This window comes from Anabrus simplex, chromosome 2 (assembly GCF_040414725.1).
Source record: "Anabrus simplex isolate iqAnaSimp1 chromosome 2, ASM4041472v1, whole genome shotgun sequence".
Lineage (NCBI taxonomy): Eukaryota > Metazoa > Arthropoda > Insecta > Orthoptera > Tettigoniidae > Anabrus > Anabrus simplex.
This window is the reverse complement of record NC_090266.1, coordinates 1108540327-1108550898: the sequence shown is the minus strand read 5'-3', so window position 1 is coordinate 1108550898 and position 10572 is coordinate 1108540327. Positions and strand designations below refer to the sequence as shown.

At 39.1% G+C, this 10572-nt stretch overlaps 3 pseudogenes; all 3 read right to left on the bottom strand.

The window, feature by feature from the left end:
• Nucleotides 1-215: 215 nt before the first annotated feature.
• LOC137498514 (mitochondrial 2-oxoglutarate/malate carrier protein pseudogene) lies at nt 216-1034 on the bottom strand (annotated as a pseudogene).
• A 2616-nt stretch (nt 1035-3650) lies between these two features.
• On the bottom strand, nt 3651-4446 carry LOC137498513 (mitochondrial 2-oxoglutarate/malate carrier protein-like; annotated as a pseudogene).
• Nucleotides 4447-7219: 2773 nt separating this feature from the next.
• On the bottom strand, nt 7220-8015 carry LOC136863797 (mitochondrial 2-oxoglutarate/malate carrier protein pseudogene; annotated as a pseudogene).
• Nucleotides 8016-10572: the final 2557 nt, after the last annotated feature.

The following is a 10572-nucleotide window of genomic DNA, read 5'->3' as shown; positions in this document are numbered from 1 at the left end:
GTCTGATGGGTTACTGCTGCAACTTGACGTGCTGATAATATCTGATCCCAAGGTCTATCAGATGTAAGATCCTTATGCACCATTATAGGGATGTCTTGGATATACTCGTGAGTCGTTGAGTTGAATATCTTCTGTATTATGGGGAAAACCTAGACCTATTTCCAATACTGTCATCCGCAGTATAGTCTACAAAACCTCGCAATTTCACGCGTGATTCAATGTGCGGGATTTGCTTCCGGGTGCCTTATGGAGTTCATGATATGCTTGATTTCAAGCTCTTCTAAGGCCGCCTGGAATTCCACGGAAGTACATTTTGTCCCATGATCGTTTAATAAAAATTCCGGTTATCCATTAATGGTCTGCATGATTTGTATTCGTGTCGTGGCTATATCCACAGGCATTGAACCAGCAATAGTAACCAGCCCAGATATCATGCTGCTTCAGAAGTGGCAGAATATATTGTCTTTGAAATAACCTGTGCCGGGTAGGAATTGTTCAGCCTCAGAATAAGTAGCAAGTTGGGCAGCATTCACGACCATAGTTCTTCCTCCTTCGAGATATGGAACAGAGCTTCCACCATATTCTTGTAGTTCCGTTGCTCTTCGAGAAGAATCCGACCGCCGGCAGTCATGCGAATTAAGGCCACTACAGCAAGTGTGCCGACAAATTCAACAGTCATCCCAGCCCCATCCCAAGAAGAGCTTTCATGGCAAAGTTTGGTGGTGGTCCATCCGCTCCAGTGAACATTTCAAACAACCATGTATGTACTCCAAGCCTAATGGTGGAATATGTCGCCTGACGTTGAAGTCCAGCAGAAAGGTAAGTGTACATGCCCACAATTCCTTCTTTTCTTAAAATGCCTGCATTGCATGAAAACTTGTTTTGTACTCTCTTGCTCCGCCCATTCCGCTCAACTACATTCTGTTCTTCGCCAAATACAGAGGTTGTAGGACGCATGTTCCTCCCATACCGTCTAGACCACCAAATAGGAACTTAACCCCGTTGGGAATGGATGGCTGTATCAGTTCTGCCATTCAGACATTTTCCTCATATGATTTGGGAATAAACTATCCTTGATTCAAGGAGACCATAATTTTTAGCAATAATCATTTGAATGCGACGTAATGACAAGATGTCAATATGACAATTTTACTAAGATGTAATAATTGATAATAGAATTTGTAAAGATGCAATAACACCTCATAATTCACATCGTAATTTATTATAATATTACCACATTTGTATTAAATAAACTGCTTATGGAAACACAATATTTTATTTATGACATGTCTGGAGTTGTTCGAATGCAGCAAGATTATACTGCCAATTGTTGCTACTTCTTACCCTTGCTTTGGATGTGATTGAGACCGCACAAGAACGCCGAGCATTGATATACGTACATTCATAACCGCCGCGCTATATACGCACATCTTCGACGTGTATACGACAGAACGGGTCGCGAACTCTCGTACGGTCGGATTACCGGAATTCTAATATTAAGGAAAGAATTATTAACTGTGATTCTTTGTATATTGCATTTGAAACACTTCCGCTTCCGCGTGTGTTTTGCTTTAACTAATATCTAATTGGCATGTGCTTCTCTTATATAACAATGTGTGATATTATTTTTCAGTGCGCGATGAACGCGAAAGTATTATTAATTTGTGAGTGTAACATCAAGATGTAGTAGACATGTGAGGCGTAAGGACAACGTCCAGGATGGATTATAACGCATCACCTGGTGCCCGGTTCTTCAAAAGGCAAGTCCTTGCATCATTATTTACTAATGAGTATTCTCTTCCAGCTGCTGGATTTCTGTATCAATTTTAGTGTACTAACGAGCAGAACATGTACAATATTTAGAAATATGAAATTGATATCGTGTCATCGAGTGAAATCAAAATACCCATGGATGTAGATCTTCATTCAATAACCTAAGCCCGCAAGATTTCAATAATTTCATTGTACCTCAATTCATAGTATTGAATTTCTGTAAGCCATTCGCCAATACACAGTAATTTCAGTTATATAACATCGGGCTAACTAATTGGGATCTTCGAAAATGCTAGTTATTTTTCGTAGAATTACTTGATTTTTATCTGTATTAAAATGTAGAGCAGGAATTTTATTTCAGTGTAGTGCATCAGAATTATGGTAGAATAGTACGGCAATTTTATTACAGGAGGAGCGAAAACAGTGTTAGCTACGTGTTATCGTGAACCTACGTGTTATTGTGAATCTACGTGCTTATTATGAGTCTACGTCTTTATTGAGATAGAGAGGAATTTGTTGAGTATAGAATCTTCGCATATGATTATGAGTGGGACGTTTACAGTAATGCATAAGTATGAAATCGAGAGAATATAGCGATCCTCGATATGAATCAAAATAGGTCTTAGAATCCGTATGTCAAATTTTGCTCTCGTTATTTCCTCAAGGTACATTCTACGGTAAACTGACCAGATCCTGTGACCAGCATCATCATTGTAGTATTATGCATGTGCATGATGATTTATTACAGTCATTCGTAATTGAGTTATCCAGAATCATCCATCCAATGTGGATATGCAACTGAAGTGTATTTGGAAATGTATTTCAAACATTCTAGGAACGGGCCTGAGCCACGTTATTGTTATTTCTATTCGCATGTTGGTGTATTATTATTTTATTACTTTGAGATGTTGTTATATTTGCGTATCGTATCTTCAAAATGAATTCTTTTAATTTCATGATATCTACATTTACATTGAATTACGTGATTTGGTAAAGGGAAAATCTCTTTCATATTTTAATGAATATCTGGATGTTATGCCATTGATGTGATATTAATTTATATTTATTTTAATTAAAAACGACCTGGAGACGAGTAATGACATTGGCGTGAGGATTTTTCTTTAGATCCGTGAGCAAATGAAGCGATAATTCACCAAATCATACAACCGATGTATTTATGTTTCAAGTCGTATATTTAAATATACATACAAGCCATGATTTTCTAATGGTACTTCAAGTCATTTCTTATAAGATTTTCAAATATTCATTTTGAATATTGTTCTGATTCATTGATTTAATAATGTAAAGATTTATTTAAACTGTTTACATGGACTAAACGGTATGATAATTATTTGTAAATTGAACTAAATTTCTTGGACATGTTGGACATGGACATGGACATCATTGTTTAAAGTACACCACTGTTAAAGACCAATACCATCGTTATCGTCACCTCATTTCTCATAAACTAGGTAATGTTGCCTCTCCACAACAATGCAAAGAATGTAAATAAACCAGCCGTCCCATATTTAATATTATTTGTAGATAGGGAATCCTTTCATATCCCTTCATTTATATTAAATTATTACCATTGCACGAAACGCTGTCATTCTCAGGTGCTGGCAAAATCTGATCCCACCGTCTATCAGGTGTAAGATCCGTCCCACGGTCTATCAGGTGTAAGATCCGTATGCACCCTTATAGGGATGTCTTGGATAGACTCGTGGGTCGTTGAGTTGACTATCTTCTGCAGTATGGGAAGAAGCTCGACCCATTTCCAATGCTGTGATCCGCAGTATAGTCTACAAAACCTCCCAATTTCACGCATGATTCGTTCTGCGCTATTTTTACGGGTGCCTTACTGAGTTCATGATATGCTAGATTTTAAGCTCTTCTAAGGCCGCTTGGAATTCTATAAAAGTAAATTGCGTCCCATGAAATCTTAATAAAAATTTCAGTTTTCCATCAATGGCCTTCATGTTTTGTATTCTTGTCTTGGCTATATCCACGGGCATTGAAGCAGCTGTAGCAACCAGCCCAGATATGTTGCTACAGAAGTGGCAGAATATTTTGTCTTTGAAATAACCTGTATCAATTATTAATTGTTTAGCATGAGGATAAGTAGCAATTTGGGCAGCATTCCTCTCCCTATTGTAGGTATAGCTCGCCGCCATAAGGTGAAGACACCTTTCTCCTTCGAGATACGGAGCAGATCTTCCAACACATTCCTGTAATTCCGTCGCTCTTCCAGAGGTAACCGACCGTCGGCAGTCATGCGAATTAAGGCCACTTCAGCAGGTGTGCCGACAAATGCACCAGTCATCGCGGCACCCAATCCAAGAAGAGGTTTCATGGCAAAGTTATGTGGTTGTCCATTCGCTCCAGTGAACATTTCAAACAGCCATGTATATACTCCAAGCCTGGTGGTGGTATATGTCGCCTGACGTAGAAGTCCAGCAGAAAGGTAAGTTTACATTCTCACAATTCCTTCCTGTCTTAAAATGCATGAAAACTTGTTATGTACTCTTTTGCCGCTCCGCCCATTTCGCTCAACTGCGTTCTGTCCTCCATCATATCCAGAGGCTGAACGAAATATGTTTCTCCCATACCGGCTAGACCACCAAATATGACCTTCATCCCGATAGGAATAGGTGGTTGTTCCAGGTCACCCATTTCAGTGATATATTTCGTCCCTTAAGTATACACAAATATTTCGAATTTAATGTCAGTCTTAATTTTGAATGACAGAAACTGGCTGACAGCCGAAAGTATTATCACTGACTTGTAAGGATCTTAATATCACCATTAAGATCCAATTGTTTAAAGTTCAACTAGAAATATCCACTCAAATATTTAAAAACACTAACTTATTAAACATTTTCACTAGAAATAAATCAAGGTTCTATATTGTCTATATTACCAGGCTAGTACCGTATTGTGATTTATATCATTATTCTTATCATCATTAAACTTCTCAAGTATTGAATGTTATTATCTGATTGGTCTAAGTAAATTAAATCACTTTATTAATTGCACTTCAATCAAGCTAAATACGTTTGTGGCGTTATTTTATACTTCTGCACTCCAGTCAGGCCCATCACGGCGAGGGCAGGATGTGCCCGGACTTTAAGCTTGAAGAGCACAAGATGATACGCTGGGCGTGTGCAGATTATTAAACTGGAGTGGTACGGAGAGTGAGAGGATTTGCTCTTAATGAAGTTGTAAAAAAATTAAAACTCTTATTTGTTGTGAAGAGTCAAGTTCATATCACCTCAATACGGTAGAAGATGAATTGGGCGAGACGTTCCTTGTCCTGTGACTGACCATGTCCCGCGTTGCTGTGCTACTCCTCTCGTTCTCGCCATGGACCAGCTCTCGGCACCGTGGAGCCATGCATACTCCAACGAGAAAAGCTCTAGGTCTAGAATTTCTAGAAATTCCTGAAGATCTTGGAGGTCTAGGTGTTCGGTTCGCCGACATCACTCACTCGGAAGCATAGCGTGAACACACGTTTTTAAGCCCATCGACTTATTGGACATGTTAGTGTTCTGAACTGAAGAAAATAAATGAACTGATACAATGTCGAATTGTCAATGAAATCGAAAACAAATGTTCCTTTACGGCAAATAAAAGAATAACTTTCATACTGCCGAATGTCAATACAATTGAACCCGCATTTTTTACGTACTTGACACTGTACACAAATTTTGATATTGTACACAAATAGTTCACTTAATCTTTTGAATAATATAGCACAATTATTTACAGAGTTCTACGGCTTGGTGATTGTTTTGCAAGCATTTACAAAGTTTATTTAACACTTTTATGACGCTGTGAAAGGCAATTACATCAATTTATTAGAAAAAGTTAAATGCTTTGCTTGTTAAATTGGTTTCGTTCACACGCACTGTCATGTTCGTGTTCAAACACGAATAATAATGATGGTAAGGCTTCATAATACTTTGATAGTGCAAATTAGTTCCATTCACTAGTAGTCCTGATTTAACGTTAAGATACCGTGAAATTATAAGTGAATTCACACGTGAAGTTTGATGATTCCCTAACATTTAGATTTCACTTGAATAAATACAAGTCCTAACGCACTGTTCAGATTCTAAGTTCGCTATCTGCAGAAATATTTCAATCACGTTGAAGTATTTAGAACTTGAGAAAATCCAAGGCCTGATGCACTGTTACAGAGTCCAAGTTCGGAATTTGCAAAATATTTCAATCACTTTGAAGCATTTAATACTTGAGAAAGTACAAGTTTTAGTGCACTCGTTCAAAATTCTAAGTTTGCAAGAATATTGAAATGCTTCAATCACTTCTCACCGTAAATTCGTTGACTGTATACTCCCAATACGTAATGTCACATCGCGAAGCAAACTTCCAGCAGCCAACCGTCCTGGTTCGACTGCGGGACAAGACTGTCTCGTGTTGAATTTTCGCACCTCTTTTATACCAAGGTCGCGGAGATTGCAGCTGTTTCATTTCTTCCAATATCTTCCTTAATCCTAGGTTGATTTTAACGAAACGGTGTGGTATTGAAGATATTAAATTGGTGTATACGGTGATGTTATTATATTCGTATTGTAATTCCTACACGAGTTATTTACGATAGAATGTTAGGAAGGTTCTATGGATGATGCAACTTAGCTTTTCCGAGCCGTGGCTGGCTCCTACGTCACTCGCAGCACGCTCGCTGCCGCCAACATCTCCGTTGAAGCGTGGAACGTATTTTAAGTTTGAAATACTTAACTCTAATGCTGGACACGTGTTCCTGGTACATCTCTCATTTCCATAGGGAAAGGAAAATTCTATAGGGATTCCCTCTTTCTTCAATTTACCCTCTCTAAGAATGTATTTATATTTTGCTGAATTGTAAATTCCCTTGACGCCACCATCTAACTTATCAACTTTATTAGCGTCGTTGTCGAGTACCTCAGCTACCTTGAATGGTCCTATGTAGAAAGGGCAAAATTTGGCATAGACGCGGAGTTCAGGATGTGATAGAGCGGCTTTCCCGATTAAAACCAAGTCGCGGAGTTCAGGATGTGATAGAGCGGCTTTCCTGATTAAAACCAAGTCATCAACTTGTAACTGTTGGCTATGGGTACGATTTCTCTGTCATCTTTCCCATACCCGCGCAGGTTTTCGAAGCCATTCCTTAGCTATCGTCAGGCGATTCTGGTGGGTTTCTGTTGCATATTGACGTGCTGGCAAAATCTGATCCCACGGTCTATCAGGTGTAAGATCCGTATGCACCCTTATAGGGATGTCTTGGATAGACTCGTGAGTCATTGAGTTGACTATCTTCTGCAGTATGGGAAGAAGCTCGACCCATTTCCAATGCTGTGATCCGCAGTATAGTCTACAAAACCTCCCAATTTCACGCATGATTCGTTCTGCGCTATTTTTACGGGTGCCTTACTGAGTTCATGATATGCTAGATTTTAAGCTCTTCTAAGGCCGCTTGGAATTCTATAAAAGTAAATTGCGTCCCATGAAATCTTAATAAAAATTTCAGTTTTCCATCAATGGCCTTCATGTTTTGTATTCTTGTCTTGGCTATATCCACGGGCATTGAAGCATCTGTAGCAACCAGCCCAGATATGTTGCTACAGAAGTGGCAGAATATTTTGTCTTTGAAATAACCTGTATCAATTATTAATTGTTTAGCATGAGGATAAGTAGCAATTTGGGCAGCATTCCTCTCCCTATTGTAGGTATAGCTCGCCGCCATAAGGTGAAGACACCTTTCTCCTTCGAGATACGGAGCAGATCTTCCAACACATTCCTGTAATTCCGTCGCTCTTCCAGAGGTAACCGACCGTCGGCAGTCATGCGAATTAAGGCCACTTCAGCAGGTGTGCCGACAAATGCACCAGTCATCGCGGCACACAATCCAAGAAGAGGTTTCATGGCAAAGTTATGTGGTTGTCTATTCGCTCCAGTGAACATTTCAAACAGCCATGTATATACTCCAAGCCTGGTGGTGGTATATGTCGCCTGACGTAGAAGTCCAGCAGAAAGGTAAGTGTACATTCTCACAATTCCTTCCTGTCTTAAAATGCATGAAAACGTGTTATGTACTCTTTTGCCGCTCCGCCCATTCCGCTCAACTGCGTTCTGTCCTCCATCATATCCAGAGGCTGAACGAAATATGTTTCTCCCATACCGGCTAGACCACCAAATATGACCTTCATCCCGATAGGAATAGGTGGTTGTTCCAGGTCACCCATTTCAGTGATATATTTCGTCCCTTAAGTATACACAAATATTTCGAATTTAATGTCAGTCTTAATTTTGAATGACAGAAACTGGCTGACAGCCGAAAGTATTATCACTGACTTGTAAGGATCTTAATATCACCATTAAGATCCAATTGTTTAAAGTTCAACTAGAAATATCCACTCAAATATTTAAAAACACTAACTTATTAAACATTTTCACTAGAAATAAATCAAGGTTCTATATTGTCTATATTACCAGGCTAGTACCGTATTGTGATTTATATCATTATTCTTATCATCATTAAACTTCTCAAGTATTGAATGTTATTATCTGATTGGTCTAAGTAAATTAAATCACTTTATTAATTGCACTTCAATCAAGCTAAATACGTTTGTGGCGTTATTTTATACTTCTGCACTCCAGTCAGGCCCATCACGGCGAGGGCAGGATGTGCCCGGACTTTAAGCTTGAAGAGCACAAGATGATACGCTGGGCGTGTGCAGATTATTAAACTGGAGTGGTACGGAGAGTGAGAGGATTTGCTCTTAATGAAGTTGTAAAAAAATTAAAACTCTTATTTGTTGTGAAGAGTCAAGTTCATATCACCTCAATACGGTAGAAGATGAATTGGGCGAGACGTTCCTTGTCCTGTGACTGACCATGTCCCGCGTTGCTGTGCTACTCCTCTCGTTCTCGCCATGGACCAGCTCTCGGCACCGTGGAGCCATGCATACTCCAACGAGAAAAGCTCTAGGTCTAGAATTTCTAGAAATTCCTGAAGATCTTGGAGGTCTAGGTGTTCGGTTCGCCGACATCACTCACTCGGAAGCATAGCGTGAACACACGTTTTTAAGCCCATCGACTTATTGGACATGTTAGTGTTCTGAACTGAAGAAAATAAATGAACTGATACAATGTCGAATTGTCAATGAAATCGAAAACAAATGTTCCTTTACGGCAAATAAAAGAATAACTTTCATACTGCCGAATGTCAATACAATCGAACCCGCATTTTTTACGTACTTGACACTGTACACAAATTTTGATATTGTACACAAATAGTTCACTTAATCTTTTGAATAATATAGCACAATTATTTACAGAGTTCTACGGCTTGGTGATTGTTTTGCAAGCATTTACAAAGTTTATTTAACACTTTTATGACGCTGTGAAAGGCAATTACATCAATTTATTAGAAAAAGTTAAATGCTTTGCTTGTTAAATTGGTTTCGTTCACACGCACTGTCATGTTCGTGTTCAAACACGAATAATAATGATGGTAAGGCTTCATAATACTTTGATAGTGCAAATTAGTTCCATTCACTAGTAGTCCTGATTTAACGTTAAGATACCGTGAAATTATAAGTGAATTCACACGTGAAGTTTGATGATTCCCTAACATTCAGATTTCACTTGAATAAATACAAGTCCTAACGCACTGTTCAGATTCTAAGTTCGCTATCTGCAGAAATATTTCAATCACGTTGAAGTATTTAGAACTTGAGAAAATCCAAGGCCTGATGCACTGTTACAGAGTCCAAGTTCGGAATTTGCAAAATATTTCAATCACTTTGAAGCATTTAATACTTGAGAAAGTACAAGTTTTAATGCACTCGTTCAAAATTCTAAGTTTGCAAGAATATTGAAATGCTTCAATCACTTCTCACCGTAAATTCGTTGACTGTATACTCCCAATACGTAATGTCACATCGCGAAGCAAACTTCCAGCAGCCAACCGTCCTGGTTCGACTGCGGGACAAGACTGTCTCGTGTTGAATTTTCGCACCTCTTTTATACCAAGGTCGCGGAGATTGCAGCTGTTTCATTTCTTCCAATATCTTCCTTAATCCTAGGTTGATTTTAACGAAGCGGTGTGGTATTGGAGATATTAAATTGGTGTATACGGTGATGTTATTATATTCGTATTGTAATTCCTACACGAGTTATTTACGATAGAATGTTAGGAAGGTTCTATGGATGATGCAACTTAGCTTTTCCGAGCCGTGGCTGGCTCCTACGTCACTCGCAGCACGCTCGCTGCCGCCAACATCTCCGTTGAAGCGTGGAGCGTATTTTAAGTTTGAAATACTTAACTGTAATGCTGGACAGGTGCTCCTGGTACATCTCTCATTTCCATAGGGAAAGGAAAATTCTATAGGGATTCCCTCTTTCTTCAATTTACCCTCTCTAAGAATGTATTTATATTTTGCTGAATTGTAAATTCCCTTGACGCCACCATCTAACTTATCAACTTTATTAGCGTCGTTGTCGAGTACCTCAGCTACCTTGAATAGTCCTATGTAGAAAGGGCAAAATTTGGCATAGACGCGGAGTTCAGGATGTGATAGAGCGGCTTTCCCGATTAAAACCAACTCGCGGAATTCAGGATGTGATAGAGCGGCTTTCCTGATTAAAACCAAGTCATCAACTTGTAACTGTTGGCTATGGGTACGATTTCTCTGTCATCTTTCCCATACCCGCGCAGGTTTTCGAAGCCATTCCTTAGCTATCGTCAGGCGATTCTGGTGGGTTTCTGCTGCATATTGACGTGCTGGCAAAATCTGA